The sequence below is a fragment of the Phacochoerus africanus genome, chromosome 2 (assembly GCF_016906955.1).
Source record: "Phacochoerus africanus isolate WHEZ1 chromosome 2, ROS_Pafr_v1, whole genome shotgun sequence".
In the NCBI taxonomy this organism is placed as follows: domain Eukaryota; kingdom Metazoa; phylum Chordata; class Mammalia; order Artiodactyla; family Suidae; genus Phacochoerus; species Phacochoerus africanus.
Genome location: NC_062545.1, coordinates 22,030,424 through 22,050,973, shown reverse-complemented (window position 1 = coordinate 22,050,973; position 20,550 = coordinate 22,030,424). Strand labels below are relative to the sequence as shown.

Below are 20,550 nucleotides of genomic sequence, written 5' to 3'. Positions count from 1 at the left end.
ATCTCTCTCTTTCACCTCAGCGGCAGCAGTGGCAGCAAGAAAGACCCATGCGGGTTATCTAGGATTTGTATTTTCTCTCCTAATGCTTCCTGCAATAACGAGGTTAATTGAGAGCCGACAGTAATGGCTTTATGTGGGCACGAAGCACTAAATATGATTTTGTGACCTGTGGACCCGCTGTGTCTGCTTCGTGCACTCTCTCTCAAGGAAGTAGAAAAGCAATGAAGCCTTTCAATCCAAGGCAGTTGGGGTAGAGCTTTGTTTCAGTCTAACCTTGAAGAGATCAGGCAGGGTTGCTTGAGTGAATATCACATGTATCATCCTGATTCGTGTAGATTCCCATAAATGCAAAGCTGGCCTTGATTAGTAATGCTAATGGCCGGAAACCACCACCACTCCCAAAGCCTGGCAGCTCATTTTGCCGGGATCACCCCTGGGAGGCTCTTCTTACCATGTGCAGTTCATTTCTGAACCCTGTCACCCTTTTAAAGAAGCATTACAAATAATTCTATGACATTATGTGGTCTGGAAGCACTGAAGTTTATTAGAAGCAATCAAACCAAGAATGCCTTTTGTCTCCTGCGAGTTTGTTGACTTTTGTGCTGGCAGATCCTCCTTGAGTTAAGAGAGTAGGCTAAGGCTTTCAACCAAAAAGAGGGGGAAAAAAAGAGGAAGAAAAAAAGAGAAAGAGTAGCAACAAATGAGGCTGATGAGTATGAAATTGCCTCTTTCAAAAATCCTACATGTCTCCAACTGCGATTCTGTTTCATGACAAAGCACAGCCATGTATTTTCCATGAATTCAAGTCCCTGCACCCCATTCATTCTCACTGCTCAGCTTGCATAGTGCACGTTCAAATCCCACCACCTCCTCTGGACACCTCTGTCCCTGGGGTCCCTTGGTTACTCTAGGCCAGGTGTTGGGTTGCTGCTTAACTAACCTTGATCAATGGGTGAAGATGAGGATATACCTGTCTCAATAGAGAGGGAGTGGGTCTGAGAAGGTCCTGGAATTTTGGATCAGTTCTAACCCAGGCTGGGTTCCGGGGTATCCCGAGCAGACCAGCATGTGCTAGGATGAGCCTTTCTGGAATTTGAGCTTTTCATCTGAGTTTAGTGTCAAAGCTGCTTGTTAAGTGACCATTTCTGGTGTTACAATCATGTTCTCATAAAGACTCTGTGAAGATTTTACATGTAACAACCTAGTTTAGAATCCTTTAAAACTTGTTTTTATCAGTAGGGACTGTATGGTATCTGCTTCCTTAGGAAACCTGAAAAGCAGAAGTTGAAATTTCAAAGACATCCTCAGAGTAAAAGTAGGTATCAATCATTTTTAAGAAGTGATTCTTTGGAGTTCCTGCTGTGGCACAACAGGATGGGAGGTGTCTCCAAAGTGTCAGGACACAGCTTTGATCCCTGGCCTGGCACAGTGGGTTAAAGGATTTGGCATTGCCATAGCTGCAGCATAGGTCACAACTGTGGCTCGGCTCGGATCTGCTCCCTGGCCTGGGAACTCCACATGCTGCTGAACGGCCAAACAAAAAAGTCATTCCTTAAAGTCTTCATTTTTTTTGACTCTAAGCCATCCTTCATAAAAATTTTGTGATGCATATAAAGTTAGATCTCCATACCTCTACAGTTTAAAAAACATTATTTTTATCTCTGATATTTATTTATTTATATCTTTAACTTTTATTTTTTCCATTGAAGTTGGTTTAGAGTGTTCTGTCAATTTTCTGCTGTACAGCAAGGTGACCCAGTCTCACACACACACACACACACACACACACACTCATATATATATATATATATATATATATATATATTCTTTTTTTTTTGTCTTTTTGCTATTTCTTTGGGCCGCTCCCGCGGCATATGGAGGGTCCCAGGCTAGGGGTCCAATCAGAGCTGGAGCCACTGGCCTACGCCAGAGCCACAGCAACTCGGGATCCAAGCCGCGTCTGCAACCTACACCACAGCTCACAGCAACGCCGGATCCTTAACCCACTGAGCAAGGGCAGGGACCGAACCCGCAACCTCATGGTTCCTAGTCGGATTCGTTAACCACTGCGCCACGACGGGAACTCCTATATATATATATTCTTTTTCTGACATTATCCTCCATTATGCTCCATCACAAGTGACTAGATGTCGTTCTCAGTGCTATATAGCAGGATCTCATTGCTTATCCATTCCAAAGGCAATAGTTTGCATCTATTAACCCCTGATTCCCAATCCGTCCCACTCCCTCCTCCTCCCCCTTGTATAGAAAAATAAATAAATTTAAAAAATAAAATCACTTCTTGGCCTTTTGGCTAAGATCAAGTGTAGTATCTGTGATTTTTAAATGAAAGAGATAGGTTTAAATGGAAAGCAAATTTATTAATATTAGTTACTAATATAAATGTCTGTTAACACACAAAGGAAGGGAATTTGATTCTCTTTGAGATTGTAAATAAAAGCAAATGCTTTTCCTCTGTTTTGATATCAAGGGGAAACTTGGGATTTAATACACTTAATATCAGCTGATCCTCTCTTTATTAAATTTTTATACAGGTACCTAAAATCAAGCTCTTTTCTATTTTCTTTAGGCCTTCATTTATGTTTTAAGTTTCTTCAAATGCCCTTTTCTTTTCTCTTCACTTTTGAAGTTAAAAATATACTATCTGCTAGATTGTATTTCATGGTTAAATCCAGTTCATTCAGGGTTGAGTCCGTCATAGGCTTTCTTCCTGCACTGAAGTGAGTATGAGTTGAGTTGCCTAAAAGGGAAGGTTTAGAGATGAGGATTTATTCAAGATCAAAAGGAGCCTTTTCCTCCCATTCCAGGAGAGATGCTCATAAGACTGTCATTACCTAACCTAGGTGAGTAGTCTTACAATCACCGTTTTGATAGCCTTTCCCAAGGACCAAGGATGTAATATGACTAGACAGATATACCCCATTGGGAACCAGGTTGCTTCTCAGCCACCTTATATATTCCTCTCTCCTAAATGAAAACCGAAGATTTCCTGCCTGGCTGACCTATTTAAAATGTATATATTCATGCTAACTCAGTCTGCTTTCTCTGGGCTTGCAAGACGCATTTCTTGAACACGAAAAAATAATCACACTTTAACAGAATATTACTCTAGGAGCCCACTTTGAATCACACTACAGTAAAAGCACAGTTTATATCCAGCACATTCAAGGGGTAGAAGCTCTAGTCAGGTCAGTAGTTATTTGCAGGTACACGGAGCTTAGTAGACAGCAAGTACTGAGTGCTAGATGCCAAGACCGTGTGACTAAGAATTGATCTTGTCCTTCATGGTTCTCGCAGTGTAGAGAAGGTGACTTTATAAGTTATATCAACAAGTAAATTAAAAGAAAGTTTGATGAGTATAATGATACATATGGTTACAGAAGGAGCCCACGAAAAGGAGGGATTGATTTTAGTGAGTAGGAGGTCTTGGAAGATTTCCCAGGAATGATGATATCTGAGCTCTGCTTTGAAGAATGACTAAAAACTTACTGATGTATAAGTTAATGATGCTTTCAGCTTCAAGTATCAGAACATCCCCAGATATTCACCTGGCTCACTCCTTTGCCTTGTTCAAGTCTCTGTTCAAATTATTCCACCTCAGCCTAGTGACATAACAGCACTGTAAATCAACTACATTTTAATAAAAATAAAATTAAAAAGTAATTATTTTGCACTATCAGAAAAATTATTCCACCTCAGAAAAGTTTCCATGAATAACCTTTATAAATTAATCTCCCATCATTCCCTATCTCCTTAACTTGCTTTGCATTCTCCATCAGCATTACTGCTGCCTGGCACATTACATGTTTATTCTTTTATTTCTATTGTATGTATCCTCTGATTTGGTACATGCCCTGGGAGATTAGAGAGGTTGTGTGTTTGATTTACTGCCATGACCCAAGCATGTCTAAATAATTCAGTATTTTTTGAGTGACTATCCAACCAACTGTGTTTTGAGCAATAAAGATATTTAATATCATAAAACAAGAAGTCTGTTAGCAGGCAGCATCAGGGTAGTTTGCTCAGTATGATAATTTGAGGCTTCTACATTTTTTGTTTTCCACTTTTCTGTCTCCAAAGTGTTGACTTTTTTGTCTTTGGACTTGCTGCCTACAATCTCAAGAGGGTTGATAAACCACCAAACATCGTGACTTCTGAAGCCAGGTTCAAGGCAGGGAGAGGAATAAGCTCTTAAGAGAGCTCTCCCCAAGGGTTTGTCTCTCCATCAGACAAATGAATCTTTCCCAGAAACTCCCATCAGTCAACTTCCCATTGGTTAGTTCCTCCCATTGGTTAGAACCATCAGGTGGCTAGAACTGGCTGCAGGGAATGCTGGGAGAGCAGTAGAAGAAGGGAATGAGGTTACCACCAGGGCTTGAATTAATTATGATTTGCCCTTATGGGTTAGGCACACTGCTGCCCAAACAAAATCAGTAGTTTTAGGAAATATTATAAGTAACAAATTCTGAGACTATTAATTAAATGTAAAGTAAGTAAAAGCTAATAGGACTTTAGGTAAATTATTGTTTATGTTGCCAAGAAAAATACAGTAAAACTGATGAGGCTAATCATAGACAATGTCAGTCTTAGCCGAGAAAGGCATATTTTTTCCAATCCCTTCTCTGCCAGTACCATTTTTTAGTGTGCATTTTCATCAGTATTACATGAACAACTCTCAAAATCTGACACTGGAAGAAGTTCTTCTCAAAGAAAATCACATATGTTACACAATTGACTAAGTGGCTTATGTTCTGTTTCTGAAACTTCATACAAAGTTTGTCAGAGGTAGCCCCGCTTTAACCCAGCCACTCAGATATACGGACACCAGATTCAGTGAGTAAACCTGCCCTTAATAATAGTCCTTCAAGAATTGTAGAGAATTATCGTGTCCTATATATCACTACACAGGGTTCCCTCCCAGTCTCTCTGGGCAAAAGGCCACAAACATATCTCAGAAAATGAAGATAGCTTCTTCCCATATTTATATCCCTGAGTGAGAGAGACATTTGAAATGTCTGATTGAGAAAAGGTAGAATTGATCTTTAATAACATTTAAAATGTGGTGCATATTATAAAAAAGGCATATGATTCCTCTTCTTAAAAATATGACACCCCCCTTCCCAAAGCCAGGACCTTGCATGTGCCCTTGTTCGGGGGACCAGGAGCAAGACACACTATCAGTTGTTGATTTACAAAAAGGAAAAAAGGAACTCCTTTCATTTTCCTTCTTCCTTGTCTGTGTATTTTCCTCCCTATGTCTCTACCTCTGTCTCTCTCTTTCTCGCTTACATTTCCCCTCCTCAACCTTCTGCCACAACCATCTCCTCCTTTGTAGAAAAAGAAACAATTTGCTGTGTGGATGTTCCTGAAATTCCTACAGTCCTTGTGGGCGTTTTGAGGTAACTCTTACCTGTTTTCAATGGATCAAAATGTCCTGTGTTAACTCAGCTGATATCAAAAGGAACATTTCCCCCCAAGGAAGGAACCAGTGGACTTTCCACCTACACAAAATTTATTAACTTTTCATTGTGCAATGACTGTGTTAATGATTTGCTTATTTTACCACAAAGAGCCAGCCCAGGATGGGACTTCCATTCATGGTGCCTTTTTTTTTTTTTGTCTTTTGTTGTTGTTGTTGTTGTTGTTGTTGCTATTTCTTGGGCCGCTCCCGCGGCATATGGAGGTTCCCAGGCTAGGGGTCTAATCGGAGCTGTAGCCGCCGGCCTACGCCAGAGCCACAGCAACGCGGGATCCGAGCCGCGCCTGCAACCTACACCACAGCTCACGGCAACGCCGGATCGTTAACCCACTGAGCAAGGGCAGGGACCGAACCCACAACCTCATGGTTCCTAGTCGGATTCGTTAACCACTGCGCCACGACGGGAACTCCCCATGGTGCCTTTTTATAATTCTGCTAGGAACAAAAGCTGAGGTGTAATTCTGGCTTTGGGGGCGTGTCCTGAAGACACTGGTGGGAAGGTGAGAAGATGGGGCAGGGGCGCGCATGTAGCCACAGTTCGCAGGTGTCCCTGCCGCCCTGCCCACTGTCTCCTAAGTGCCTCTGAAGAAGCTTTTCAAGAAGTTTCCCTCTTGAGAAGGTCCCTTCATCCCGTAGGTTAGGTCTGTGCTTCATTTACCCATAGGAATAAATGTATCCCAGGAGCTTGGGCTGTGGTGACCAAAGTTTGGTGCAACACAAGGAGAATGAAGGGAGCTGTGTCACTCTCTGGGTTCCCTACCTGGTTGCGCATGATTCAGCCAGGGGAGTGTGAGGAGGGGTGTGAAATAAGAGACTCCGAGGTGGGAATGATGGTGTGTGCACGTTGGAAGGCATGAATGGAGGAGAGGAGTTTTCTGTGCTTATGTTTGTCACCTCCGCCACTTAATCCTGAGGAGGGGCCCTCCCCTTTCTTCACCTACAAAAATCAACCACAAAGTTAGAATGATTGCCCTCCTACAAGCACAAAAAACTCAGCAGAAAAAGCCACAGCACCCCCAGGCCCGGAAAAGCACATGAGTGCTCCCGTACCCAGGGGAGTGCTGTCAAAATTAGCACTGAGTCAACACAGGAGAACAGCCCCTAGGTTCTCATTTGAATATTCAGAAATTCTACCTGTACCCCCTTCCCTTCCAAATTACCTTCAAGTTCTGGAGAAGATACTACAGACCCTGAGGCATTTGTTATCACTTTTCTTTTTTGTTTCCAGCCTGGGGACTAGCTGTCCCATTTACGTCCCCCTCCCTTTTTTTTTCTTTTTTTAAGGGTCACACTAGAGGCATATGGAGATTCTGGGCTAGGGATCAAATTGGAGCCGCAGCCGCCAGCCTGTGTCACAGCCACAGCAACTCGGGATCTGAGCTGCATCTGCGACCTACACCACAGTTTGCAGCAGTGCCGGATCCTTTAACCCACTGAGCAAGGCCAGGGATGGAACCCCCATCCTCATGGATTCTAGTCAGGTTCTTAGCCTGTTGAACCACGACAGTCCCCCATTTACCCCTTCAGAAACGTCTCTCTAAATCCCTTCCCTTAGTGGCAAAATCTGCTAGCAACTCAAGAGCCTGGAAAGCCTCTGAATGAGAGCTAGCCCCTACTACACAATGTTGTGGGCCAGACACTGTGCTAAGGGCTGTACTCTGATTATTTATTTAATCTTCACGGCCCCCAAAGGTAGGGATGTCCATCATTCCCACTTCACAGAAGATGCTTCTGTTGTATAGCCTGATGGACCCAGTTCCTGTGCTACAGGTCCCTTTCCTAAGGTCCACAGCGAGGAAATGTTGCAACTTGGATTTGAACCCAAGCACTCTGATAATGGAGGGCTTTCTTGTCACAAGTACTCTACACTGTAGGACAAACCAAACCCAAGTTTGCTTTTCATCCTTCACCTGATAGATGCTTTTAGCTATCTACATGAGCTCTGAGCTGACCACAACTTCTCATTTAGGACAATGCATCGAAGATTAGAAAAGGACTTATGCAGAATCTGGCTCAAAGTCACTGTTTATCTTTTTCCTTGAGGCCATTTAACAAAAGCCTGTTCATTTGTGCTTATTATTGTTTCCCTTTGATATATTATTTCGTTGGCACCATAGAGCCAAGGGTTTTATACAGTTTTACAGGCTGGTTTACAAAGTACAAATTTTGGCAAGAAAAGAACATCTTCCTGCTTTGACTTCTTGTTTCAGCAATTGGATACAGATTTAAGCCACCATGTATTTTACCCAATATGCTTGTTTTTAATCTGTGAAAATAAGGTTTCATCGGTAGAACTGGGGTATTAAATATACCCAATATCATCTGTAAATCATCTCCGGGTTTCTAAGACGGCATTCTTTTGCTACACAATTGCGAAAGAGTATTTTTGGCAAGAAGTGATCCAATACATTCTGCGCAGGTATCCTAACAAATCAACTGCGCCTACCCAGTGAAATGTTTGACTGAGAATTCCTAAGAGCCATTTCGTTCTGCTTTATTAAGAGAGTTTTCAGTCAAACTTACTTTTCTTTTTAAATTTATAATTTACCCCCCCCACCCCCATTTTTGACAAGGATTTAAGGTGGTCTAAGTCAAATTAGTTCGTTGATGTGGCCCAGCCTCCTGGACCTCAGCATCATTCAGCAAAGGGCACCTGTAAGTAATCTTAACCTGTTTGGAGAAGAGTCTTCTACATTATGTTGCAGGATATGCAAAGGAGCCTTCTTCTGCTCTTTACCTTAAAAAGTGAGGCAAGCCAGAAAAATGGGGAGAAAACTTTGATAGACCTTGTGGCCCATTTGGTTAACATTTATTGAGGGCTGTATGCTAACCGCTCTCACAGGATTTCACTTACTCTCGTAGGGGATCTTATAAAAGTGAGCAGTGTAGATAATAGCACGTTCACTCATCCTTCAGACAGTGAGGGCAGCACAAGGACCAGGGCACTATGAGGGGAAGTGGCTGCCATGTTGGCTGTAACAGCTGTTTCCTGCTTGGCTCAGTCCTACCTGGAGATTTTTACCTGTGAATTGGACCCGGTCAGACGTGTTTGATGAAGGCTCTGTGCCTGGAGAATCTCAGGAAAAAAATGGCAGTATGAGAGGAAAAAGAAAGAAAGCTCTAGGGGGAAAAATCATCCATCCGAAGTATGTTTTCTTTGTGCCTCTTTGCTCTGTTAGCAGATCAGCATCCAAACAGATGTTTCTCCCCAATTTTGGCACCTTTCTGAGATGCTGATCCTCAAAGTAATTAGTTTAGTATAACCTCCTGGCTCTTAATTGATGAAAAGTGTTCATAAACAAAACCAAACAAATTCCACAATTGGTCAGCAGTTCAGGGCAGGGGGGCTAAGCAGGTGACCAGGAGTTCAAGTAGACCAAAATGCCAAGAAAAAACTCAAGTGCCGTTAGGCAAGCGGATTGCTGACAGTCAGGGTGCTTATTATATGCATCTTTGAGCCACCTTGGTTCCAAAGGTGACTCTTTGCTTTTTTGACTCCTTCCACTTTATTTATACAGCATAGATCATCACAGAAGGATTTAAAGGCAAAAAAAAAAAAAAATCCATACAACTTTCGACAATAAGCTTTTATTTCTTTTCTAATGAAAAAACCACACGTGTATTTTTATTTGCAAACGTATTCTCATTTAGAGATGTTCACTCTCTAAATTTAAAGGGTAAATTGTTCATAGGGGAAAAAAGGAGGGACACTGATACTAAAAAACAAACACACCCACCTCTCCGAAAGGTCTTTTCCCATTGCGAACTGTAGTCAGACCTTGCTGCCTATTTCCCCAGTTTGTTTATGCATATAATCGAAACGAAACAAAACGCAGAAAACCTGAACCTCTTGCCTCTCCTACCTCCATAGCAGTTCAGAGGTGGTAAGGTGGCCATTTGTGAGTGTCCTGGCTGGGAAAGTACTCAAATGACCTTGTAGCCCAGGACCAAAGGCTCAGACACTCAGTGTTGTCTTATTTTGAGGTAATCCCTCTCTCTGTAACTGAACTCATGCTAGCTAAATGATTATAGACCGAAGTGTACCTCAGAAAGATAATTAAGTAATTTATAATGACAAAAAAAAATTGTCAGGCTATAAGCTCTTCCTAGAGGTAGAACAACTTTGAAGAAGATAGCAGAATGGCCAGCAGAATTCTGGGTGAACTCAAAATCAAGGCCAGGGGTGGCAATTGAATGATAATAGCAGCTGGTAGTCGCATTACTATGGTCTGATCCATGCTTTTGCTAAGTAGTCTGTAATGCTGCCTGGGGTGTACAGAGCTGGAGACACATTCTTGCTCTTTAATACCTGTAAGCCTCCCCACTATAACCATCACTTTTCTCCTGTTAACATATCCTTTTTGAGTAGCTCTAACTCATTTGACTAGGCTTCATCTTCCACTGTTCCAGTAGTATTCTGGTCAGGCCATTCTGATACTATACTCAAGGCATCGAATATAGGCAATTACTGACACACAGGGCTTCTACAAAAGGATGCTCTACTTACTTACTTAACTTCTATTAGATTCGATTTTTCTTGATTCTCAGGTGGAACTTTAAATTCAAGCTTAGGTTAGTTGGCTGTCTCTCTTATATACTTACAGCCAGCTTGTGAATATTCATTTTAATACGATCATATCTAATAACTAGACTATAGTCCCCCTTTATTAATAAAAGAGAAAGACAGAGACAGCAAGAGCTTGATTTTCAGTGATTGTATGACAAAAGATCCGAATTGTTTTTTGAAAAAGAAACTTCTATCAATGCTAACTGATTGGCAGTGTTCTCTAACATAACAAGACAGTCATGTGTGAGGTTTCTGGATGTGTTTAATTCAAATATTGTCACTTGACAGAGTGAGGTGAGCCTTGCTCAGTTTATTTGGGGGTGGATTTCAATTTAAAATGGATCAGTTTAAAACTTTGAACCTATAAAGGAAGGATGAGTTACTAGAATGCCAAAACCTTATGAGATGATCTCACCTGTGTGTGACACAAGATAATCGGATGTTGACAAAAGAGCATGAGACTGGAGACAGACCTGGGTTCTAATTCTGGATCTGCCACTTCCTAATGCAAATTCTGTAAGCTCTAAAATTTGGTGTTCTTTTTTTTTTTTTTTTGGTCTTTTTGCCTTTTTTTTTTGTTGTTGTTGCTATTTCTTTGGGCCGCTCCCACGGCATATGGAGGTTCCCAGGCTAGGGGTCGAATCGTAGCTGTAGCCACCGGCCTACGCCAGAGCCACAACAACATTGGAGCCGAGCTGCGTCTGCAACCTACACCACAGCTCACGGCAACGCCGGATCGTTAACCCACTGAGCAAGGGCAGGGACCGAACCCGCAACCTCATGGTTCCTAGTCGGATTCGTTAACCACTGCGCCACGACGGGAACTCCTAAAATTTGGTATTCTAATGTGAAGTTGGGCTCAACAAAACCTAACTCACTTGGGTTATTTTAAATGACTGTGAAAGATGTAACAGTATCTGACAGATACTGTTAAAATTTTGCTTATGATTTTTGCATGTTTTCATGAAGAATATTTGTGTGACACTATTCTTTCTTGTAATTGTTCTTTTCTGTTACAGTATCATTGTTACATTAGTCTTAAAAGTATGTTTGGGCGTATTTCCTTCTTTTTCTCCTTTTTTTTTTTGCTTTTTAGGGCCACATCTGAGGCATATGGAGGTTCCCAGGCTAGGGGTCTGCTTGAAGCTTCAGCTGCCGGCCACAGCCACAGCAACTTGGGATCCTAGCCACATCTGCAACCTACACCACCACTCATGGCAACACTGGATCCTTAACCCACTGAGTGAGGCAAGGGATTGAACACGCCTCCTCAGCCATCCTAGTTGGGTTTGTTGACTGCTGAGCCATGAAGAGAACACCATCCCTTCTTCTTATCCTCTGGAAAACATGTGTGAAGAATTAGAATTATTGGAGTTCCCAGCATAGCTCAGGAGATTAAGAACCCGATATTGTCTCTATGAGCATGTGGGTTGGATCCCTGGCCTTCCTCTGTGGGTTAAGGATTCAGCATTGCCACAAACTGTGGTAGGTCACAGATGCAGCTTGGATCCGGTGTTGCCATCGCTGTGGCATAGGCTGCAGCTGTGGCTCCGATTAGACTCCTGGCCTGGGAACTTCTATGTGCCACGGGTGCATCCATAAAAAGGAAAAAAAAAAAAGAATTGGAATTGTGTCTTTGAATGTTTAATAGAAACCATTAGTGATCCATCTGTGTCTATCATTCTCTCTGTGGGAAGATTTTTAACTCCTGATTTGATTTCAAGATTATAAGATTATAGTCTTATAGGGGGTTTTGTCCCTGTTTCTGCAGCTTAACAGATGACCAGAAAGTGGAATAAACAGTTTCTGTCCTCAGAGCCTCCTCTGCTCCATGCCCTACCCTCTCACAATGCACACCACTTTACTAATCAGGCCCACCACCTCAAGGAGTAGAAAACCTTCACACATCACTCTTCACAAGAGAAGACTTCCACCACTAGAAGCCAACCCCAGGCAACTTGGGTTTTGTTGGTGAGAAAGAAAAGCAAACTTTAATAAAAGCTGTCATTTCCATGTTTCAGTTGGTGGTGAAATAGGCCAGGCAGAGATGCTTAGGACACTGGGAAGAGCCAAAATCAGGGGAACCACATGATTACTATGGTGGTTTCAGCCTGTAGGCACAGGGATCACATAGGACATAGCCCCGGGCGGAGTGTCTGGAGACTCTAGGTCATAGAGACCCAGCTCCACAGGCTGGTGTTCTGGGGAAGGGCTTACACCTCAGAGATGACCATCTCAGAAATGACATGAGAATAGGAGAGGAGCCTGTTAACTAAACTTAGTGTAAGGAAGGGAACATGGCTCCAGAGGGCAAGACAAGGCATAATTCTCAGTCAGAACTGGCATATATTCCAAATCAGTGCTGCTTCTGTATCCTGTGGATGTGACTTTGCCAGAGAGAAGATGTACCTGGTCAAATTGGGCTTGTTGAGGTGCTTGAACTTCCATGAATGCCCTTGTTATTAGTGAAGGCATGAAAGCGTCTCCCAGCTTGTTCTGTATTTCATGCTCCGGTTCTATGGCTTTGCATGTTGTGTTAGATCCATGGCTTTCGGAGATTTTTCTCCATATATGACCGTTTTCCTTTTCCTTTTGCTTTTTCTAGAATCATTAACCAAAGGTATTTACTCACCAAACATTGATTGAGTTCCTGCTCTATGCCAGCCTTTCTAGAGAATCCAGAAATGGAATAGTCTTTGGCATTTGTGAGATAATAGGAATACACACACACACACACACACACACACACACACACACACACACACACACACACATACACACACCTCTGCCCCCATAACTGACACAGGGCTTCTAGAACCTTTGTAAATTCCTAAGTGACAAGAGCACCAGGAATGTCTTTTGCTCTGAGGTGACTGTTGGCACGCTTCTGGTTAAGGGTTGATCACCAGAAAGATCAAGTCATGATAAGAAGCTTGAAATTTTCAGCCCCACCCCCTTCCACTGTCTTGAGAAAGGAGAAGGGCTGAAAATGGAGTAAATGATTTATCTTGTATACATGGTAAAGCTTCCAAAACACCCAGTGATAAGGGATTTGGGAGCTTCTGGGTTGGTGAACATATGGAGGTGCTGGGTGAGGGTGCATCCAGAGAGCTCCCCACTGCTCCCCACATACCATGCCTATGCATCTCTTCCATCTGAATGTTCACCTGTATCCTTTATCATGTCCTTTATAATAAACCAGTAAATGTAAGTAAATGTTTCCTTGAGTTCTGTGAGCCACTCTAGCAAGTTAATTGAATGCCAAGGAGGGGATCATTGGACCCTTGATCTATATATAGCCAGTTGGGCCAGAAGCACTAGTGACAACCTCGACTTGCCACTAGCACCTGAAGGGTGGAGGGGTCCCATCTTATAAGACTGAGCCTGGAACCTGTAGGATCTGATGCTAGCTTCAGATAGATGGGATCTGAATTGAGTTAAATTGGGAGCTCTAGAACAGGCATGACCGTTCAGAGTTTTCTAAATTGAGGCAGAGGGGCTTCTTTGGATTCTTGCATCCATGTAAGACACTGGATTTAGACCGCCCCTGGGTAGGGGCGTGGCCTTGGGCAAGGCAGTTCCCTTTTCATGAGAGATGCAGCTGGCAGTAGCCCCCAGCTGATATTCCCCAACCTCTGCTGGGTGGATGTCCGGGCCCTGAAGAGGGGATGGGGAGAAGCACTACAACAGTATCCACTACAGTTGATTGTTTTTTTTTTTTTTTTCTGATTTTGCAAACCTTGCTTAATTACCACCCAGAGCTTTCCTGAATGCCAAGATAAAGGAGGGTGATCTCAATGGGGAACAAAAGTCAATGAAATGAAACCTTTCCGATTAAACCAGTCTTAGCAGTTAAGAATGGAAAGCAGGGTATATGATCTGATGAAGGGTGCTTTCTCTAGCCTATCCGTTCATTGAAGCTCTGGCTCTGCGGTGGGCCAGGCCCCTCAGGTTCAGGACCTGCTGCACCAGTTTGCATGGGCCCGAGGCTACTGTCATCCCATCTCTGTGGCCACAATTCACAGAACACTTCTGGAGTTGGCATTTGCCTCCAGGGCAGTCCAGTTTCTGTATTTGCCACTGTTCTGGTTTTTTCCCTGTCCTTTTTTTGTCTTCATTTTTTTTTTTTTTTGGGATCCTAGTGATTTCCTTTCCTTTCTTGTCCGTTCAGCAATACATTTGAAAGTATATTTGTCGTAATTTATTTAGTACCTAGTGTTTCGCAGCAGGAAGGTTTTTCAGTGTATCTAGTCCACAGAACTGCAGAGAGCTAACCCCCCACTGTCTGTACCAAAGGCAGTTTTTCCTTTTACTGCTTGGAATGTGACTTTCCGTTTTATGTGGTTTTGTTTTTTATATTTTATTTCTTTCCAAAATTCTATCCAATCATTTTTATCCTCTTTTCTCCCTCTGTCTTCTCTAAGTCTTAATTTTTCATCTTTGATCTCTTTTCTTTAAGGGAGAATTATTTGACTGCAAATTAATTAATACATTTTTGATTTGAATTGTTCAACCCCCCCCCCCCATCATGTTCAGCTCTCTCTCTCTCTTTGGCGATATTGATGAATACATTCCAGGCTATTTCTTTTTTTATGATTACGCATCCTGTTCTTTCTGAGCTAGACATTTGGGAAAGGCTGGAAATGGAGACAGGTGAAGGCACCGAGTGAGGGCAACTTGAATTTCTGGTCCCCACCACCACCAACCCCTGGTGAAAGGCTTCTCTCTGGGCTAGGCTCATTTCTTTCTCCTTGAATCATATTGATCACAACCCTTCTGTACGGTGACAGGAAGCCTGGTCTTCTTCAGGTGAGCATGAATGAACTATTCAGGCTGGGTACCACAGGCCCCTACTTACCTCCCGTACCCACATCCTGCTGCTTACAGAGATGCCGTGCTGGCCCATTTCCACATTCCACATCATCTCCTCTGACCCCTGAACATGTCCCCAGTGCTGCGATGCTTCTCAGACTTCTTATTCCCAGCAAGGCTCACTTCATGCCCCTTACACTGTGCTACCTGTAGTGATCTCTCTGTTCTGCTCCCTCGACCAGAGAGCCCTTAGATCTTGTTTCTTACTTCAGAGTCTTCCCCTCTCCAGGTTCAGTTTTCCTAATATTTGGAAGCCTGTTGAAAAGAGTGATTTTGGGATTATGGCTATTTCCTACTTCCATTGGTCTCTTTCTGTTTCTCATTCTCCTTATGCTCAGCTGATTTCAAGAAAGAGAATCTTTAGTTTTCCGTCGTGATCTAGAAGTTCAGGGAAGGATTATTTTAGGATGATTGAAGACTTAAAACAGGGAAAGGAGGAGCTAACCAATAGACGTTCTGAGGAAGGATGGGCTAGAAGAAACAACTTGAAAAGAAAAGCTGATCTCCTCCCAAAGAGAAGGACAAAAATATGTGGATAACCTAAGAGAAATTTTAGGTCAATAAATTGAAGGAGGGAAAAGGTATGTGCTTCTATGGGAGATACGATGTCTGACACATACAAGGACCAGCAATACATCTTTATTCATTTATTCAGCAAATGTTTGCTATAAACATGGTGCATGCCAGCAATGGGGAAATAGCAGTGAACTAGACAGAGAAGTTCCTGTTTCCTGAGACTTCACTTTCTCATAAAAGAGCCAGACAAGAAATGATCAAACAATAACAAAAAGAGCCTATCTTCTCCCAGGGTCTCTATCATAGAAAATAATGGAGCAGCATTGAGGCGCCCACGGAGAGGTGCTGTCTAACCTAAGGAACAGAGATCCCAGCCTTTTGACAATGGGAGAACAGTCTTGGCATAGAGGGTGGCAAATGCTATGACTCCGAGGCATATGAGTTTCAGGAGCAATCCCATTGCCAGTTGGAGCTTAGAGAATATGGTACAAACCAAGGTTGGAGATGAAGGCAGGCACCAAGTCGTACCGGCTCTTATAGGAGTTGGGTTTTTCTTCCCACATTAATTACTCAATCTGAAAAGATAGTTAAGGACCTCAGTGTGGGTACAGAGAGAGAAATTATGAATTCCACCAAAAAGATGACAGTTGAAAGCCATAAAAAAGACCTAACATCTACATGTGCTTTAGAAAGTCTCTAAATGGAGATTCAGGTTTTAAGGTAATTTGAGCAGAATGCATTACTCACATTATATTATTATATTCCTCATAATTACAGGAATTCTGTGTCACACTTCTAGGAATCAGTACTAGAACCCGCCTGTACTCTGGACGAAAAGATGCTCTGGCATTTCAGAGCGCCCTGTGCTTCACTCTGCGTTCCTCAAGTTAGGGTATGGCTGTGGGAGGTCAGCCAAGAGGAAAGAACCTAGGACTCAGGATCTCCTAGATGTGCCAAGTGGGAAGACAAGGGCCACGTCAAAATGAGGGGCCATCGGAGACGAAGCCAGCTGGCATCCCAACACACAACTTATCCTCGTGCTTCATGTGTTTGGAAAGAGAAATCACAACTGGAAACATGTCTAAACATTACCTCTCAGAAACAGTGTGGCCCTGGAAAGAATTGACAAGAACGCAGATCAGGAAAAGGAAACATAAAAGCAAAATAGTAGAGCCCAAAGAGAAGTTAAATGTTTTCCAGTCTGTATTTGGTAAGGTCTGAGTAGTAATAGATTAGTTTTAAAAGGGAAAGCAATTTCCTAGGCTCATGTCAGGTTGAGGCTGAAGACTTTAAAGATGCATTTATTTATTTCCTCCTCCTCTTCTTTAACAGTGGATGTTTGAAGTCATGCTAAATGGCCTTTATAGACCAATCCATAGATAAGTGACTTTTCTCTTTAGCCTCCTTCAGGGCAAATTTCTCTGCAACATCCTTTGCATTCTAATTGGTTTAACTAAACTCTGAAGAATTTCCCACCCACGATGGGTAAAGCTTCTCCTTAGAAGTGAACTACAGCTAATTAGCTTCAGCTTCTCCTGGACTCCACGAGAGGCTCCTGACAAAAAGAGACAAAGTGTGAATGCAGTTTTCTTTTGCATTTCTTTCCAATCCTGCTGGGGGTTCAATTGAGGCCTCTATGACCAGCTGTAATACAAGTATTTTGTTGGGAAGCTTGAAGGCCTGGAAAGTGAATGTGCTTCTCCCACTTTCAGTTCAAGTACAGTATTCTGGTCCTGGCAGCACAGGAGCAGCAGGTGTGTGCTGCGGAATAGCTGGCCACTGGTCCTGGCCAGAGAAGGAGCCTCTTCACAGCAGTAGGACGTTGCAGTATCACTTAGCCTGTCTGAAAGAACCTATTTTTGTTCCTATCCATGCCCTGATAGTAGAGTTCAAACTAATTTTGGGTCTGCTGATGACCATATCATCAAGAGGATATCAGCACAGGAAGCCAAGAAGCTACCATCTGTGCTGTGTTTATATCTCAGGAATTATTTACAGGGCTGATTACTCGGTTCGCTGTCTCTCTTGACCTTCTAGTGTTGCACTAAGAAAGGTGACTAACACTTTCTTCAAAGTCACCTCACTTTTAATAACCCGTATAATTCCTGCAATCCATGGTATGGGGTCAAAGGATTGAACAAATTGCTTCACCAAGTATTGACCTCCCACGATGCTTTATGTGGTCGGGGCATCATGAATGATCATTCCCGATGAACAGAAGGTAGCTGTCCCCAGCGCTGTGCTGGTAAACATCAATGACTGGCTCTCTAGAGACAAAATACCTCATTTGCCACATTTTCTGATTTCCACAGCGGAATATTAAGAACAACTTTAAAGATTCAAAAATTTAGATGAAATGGAGAAATTCTACAAAGGCCAAAGTGGCAAAAAGTAACTCAAAAAAAAAATAGAAAACCTGAAAACTCTATGTCTATTAAAGAAACTGAAGTCGCAATTAAGTCCTCTCACAAGAAAACTTATAGGTCCAAATGACATCATTGGAAAAGTATTTCAAATAGATAAGGCAGAAATTAACCCATCTTGCACAAAGCCCTTCACAAAATAGAGGTGGGAACACGTCCCAATTTTATTTTTGGAGGCCTGCATTATCCTATAACCCAAATTAGAAAATGACATTATGAGAAAAAAATTAAAAAACGAACTAGAGGTCCCCGTACTTGATGAATAAAGATGGAAAAAATTCCCTAACAAAATATCAGCAAGTTGAATCCAGCAATACATAAAAATGATAATATATAATGACCAGGAATTAAAGGTTAGTTTAACATTAAAGATCACACAATATGATTCCTCCTATTAACAGAATAAAGGAGAAAAAAATATATGTTCACCTGAAGATATGCAGAAAACGATCTGAAAAAATTCAGCACTCATTCATTATATACATAACTTAAGAATAGGAGAGATTTTTCTCAACTTGAAAAAGGAAAAATATCCAGGTAAAATCACACTGAAATATTGAAACAATGAGCACTTTCTCTAAGTGAGGAAGAAGGCTCTCTCTTCTTCACTCCTAGTCAACATTGTGCAATAAGAGAATCGAAATTGTAAAGAAAGAAGAAAACTGTCCTCCTTTGTAGATTGTGTACATGTAAAAATCAAAAATAATTTATAACATAACTACACAAACTACTAAGTGAATTTAACATGGTACAGGTTGCCATGTTAATATACAAAAATCATTTGTGTTTTTAGCAACAAAGAATGTAAAGAAGACATTTAATGCTATGGACAATAGCATAAAAACCATGCAATACTTAGTGAAAGATTTAACAAAAGATATGTAAGATCTGTACACTAAAAACTACAACATTGAGGAATTAAAGATCTTAATAAAAGAAGACATAAATTGCATTCGTAGGTTGGAAGACTCAATATAGTTAAGAAGTCATTTCTCCTTAGATTGAACGTATTGATTCAGTACAGTCATAATAAGAATTCTAGGAGGAGAGTAGAAATTCATAAGCCAAGATTCTCAAATTTAAATGGAAATGCAAAGGACTTACAATAGCCAAAACGATTTTGAAAAAGAAGAGTAGAAGCATACGGTAAGCAGAAATCTGAGATGGTCCCCAGCCTCTGCCCCCTGCTTTCTAGGCCTGTATAATCACCTCCCCTTGAGTGTGACTTGTGATGTGACTCATGATTAAATTACATTTTGTGGCAAAGGTAAAGGGATTTCTACTTACAGCTCCATCCTTAGTGGAAATGGTTTTGTGCCTGTGTGTGGACACCCAAGCCAAATGTGGAGCTTTAGTTTTCACCCTACGGAAACAAACACTTCTTAGCCATCTCTCAGGTCAAAGGATACACACATTTATTGCAGTCCAGGGTCACAAGACTGGAGAAGGAGCCCTGCACAGGCCCTGAGGCATGCTCCTGTCTGCTTGGGCAGGAAGTTCTACGGTCATGGTTTTCCAGGATGTGGTTTAGAAGAGGAGGGCTGCAGGCTCTGGGTAGAGAAGCTACTTGAACCTGGGATTGCCTCACTCCTTGAGAAGGGAGGAGGTTCTGAGGGACTGGAACAGAGCCTTACAAAGTAGATCTCAGACTTTTATGTGCGTAGGCATGACCTCAGGATCTTATTAAAACAGGATCACAACAGATGAAGATGGGGCCTGGAATTCTGCACATGTAACAGGCTCTCAGGCAGCATGGGTGCTGCTGATGCATGAGACCACACCTCGAGTAAGAGTGGAAGCGTGGTGCCCACCCAGGTCTGAGGGCAAGGAACACTGATATTCAGTACACAGGAAGTCTGTAGTGGGATGCACAAACCCAAATTGTGAATAATTCAAACATTATTTGTTGTACTTGGAAAGAGCCCAATGACAGTTAACCTTAAGCTAATAATAGATGTTTTTGTCTCTTTTCATCTTGCACATTTATCCCAATGAGTGAACATTGCTGCCCCAAGTCAGGATAAATAACTGACCCAACTCTGGTAAACCTGTGTGTTATCTACAGTCACCTATTGTAATTATCATTCAATGTGAATGTGTTTTATGAAACAGCAAGTGTTCATAACATCCTAGGTTTTAAGGGTGAAATTTTTTTTCGGGCTAAGGCGACACGTGTTAACTGACATACTTCGAAAAGAACTTTGGAGCCCTTCTGATGACCAGCCTTGATCTGTTACCACTGGGAGTTTTATAGCAAGTGGCAATAAGATATATATTGTGAATAAAATGTCGGGGCATGGATGACATAAGAAGTAAGATGAAACTGTTTCTGTTTAATATTTATGCTACATTTTATCAATCTGTAGTATTTATTATTTTGAGACATAACTCTGAAGAGACTTGGAGGCCTTCCTCTGGGATGGTTTGTTCCCTTTTCTAGGCCACATTTATAGACTATTTACAAAAGCATTCACTTTTAAAAAAGCAATTCTATAATGAAGGTTAAGACCTTAGGCCATTCATTATTTTATCTGAGCTGCTTCTCTCACCATTAGTTTGAGGAAAGATAAGATAATAAATTCAGTGCTCTACTTGCTTTTGATGAGGATGTTGCTGATGGCTCAAAATAAACCTCCAGAATCCAGATGAATTCGTGAGTTGTTCCAAGAGAA

At 41.9% G+C, this 20,550-nt stretch overlaps 1 protein-coding gene and 1 pseudogene across 5 annotated transcripts in view; both read left to right on the top strand.

The window, feature by feature from the left end:
- The window catches only part of AIG1 (androgen induced 1), a 246,779-nt gene that overhangs the window by 74,720 nt on the left and 151,509 nt on the right, over positions 1–20,550 (top strand). The gene's annotated exons all lie outside the window — the stretch shown is intronic.
- Positions 2,295–2,400, top strand: LOC125121798 (uncharacterized; annotated as a pseudogene).